General features: G+C 35.0%; 1 protein-coding gene across 12 annotated transcripts in view; it reads right to left on the minus strand.

Moving 5' to 3' along the window:
* Nucleotides 1-337: 337 nt before the first annotated feature.
* nav3 (neuron navigator 3) overlaps nucleotides 338-903 on the minus strand; it is a 373704-nt gene continuing 373138 nt past the window's right edge. For all 12 annotated transcript variants that reach the window (XM_076989743.1, XM_076989738.1, XM_076989739.1 and 9 more), the window contains one exon: nucleotides 338-903. This exon is cut by the window's right edge and continues 2835 nt beyond it. The gene's annotated coding sequence lies outside the window, so the exon portion shown is untranslated.

Raw genomic sequence — 903 nt, forward strand, 5'->3', positions numbered from 1 at the left:
TACCAAATTATTCTATAATTGTTTTTTTAATAATACGAATGTCACATCCATGGAACTTTAGAAACCATTTGTGACCTTTGTAAATGTAAAAGCTGTATTTGAAAGACTTTTTGTAAGAATTTCTATTTTGTGGCAGTTTGTATGTAGCAAACCATTTTATTTATGTACTGGTTGTGAGGCAATGTTTATCAGCCAAGCTCCACCACATTCATCACTGGTCAGTTTCTGACTACAAGACCATTGTTCATCACACTGTGTGTGTGTGTGTGTGTGTGTGTGTGTGTGTAAAGGATTTTCATGTGTTTATGGAACAACAGCACAAATAACAATTGTCAGGTGACACCAAACACCATTTATTAGAGTTTTGCAAAGACTACAAAATCCTTCAGATGATTTAAATTGTGGTCTCTTACTATTTACATGATATGTTACTTACAAATGTACAAAATATAAAACATTTACGCACAATGTTCCACCTGAAAAGAAATATTCTGAAAGTAGTAAATGTCATGCGCTCACCAAAATGTATCTGCAATTAAGTGATAAAAAAAACAGGTAAAGATCAATGTACCACAGACACAATCACAATGTTTAGGGTTTGTTTCGTTTCATATGGTTTTAGGCAGTTGAGGATGAGACTCAGGGGTCAGAAAGACAGATGTCAGACGTCAGATAAGATCACTGATCAGCAAACAACACACAGGCACAACATTTAAAAGTACAGAACTAGATCTGTATCTCTTTTCATCAAGTGGGATAAAATACTGAGGACAAAAGTAAATAATTAAAATAATTAAAAAAATACTGTGGGATTGACCAGTCAAGACAGGCATAGAAAATTGGATGTGGTTCTATGTGACGTGTGCCTGAGGTGAATCTTAAGCTCCCTCTCACGGTGGAGTG

This window comes from Brachyhypopomus gauderio, unplaced genomic scaffold (assembly GCF_052324685.1).
Source record: "Brachyhypopomus gauderio isolate BG-103 unplaced genomic scaffold, BGAUD_0.2 sc70, whole genome shotgun sequence".
Classification (NCBI taxonomy): Eukaryota; Metazoa; Chordata; class Actinopteri; order Gymnotiformes; family Hypopomidae; genus Brachyhypopomus; species Brachyhypopomus gauderio.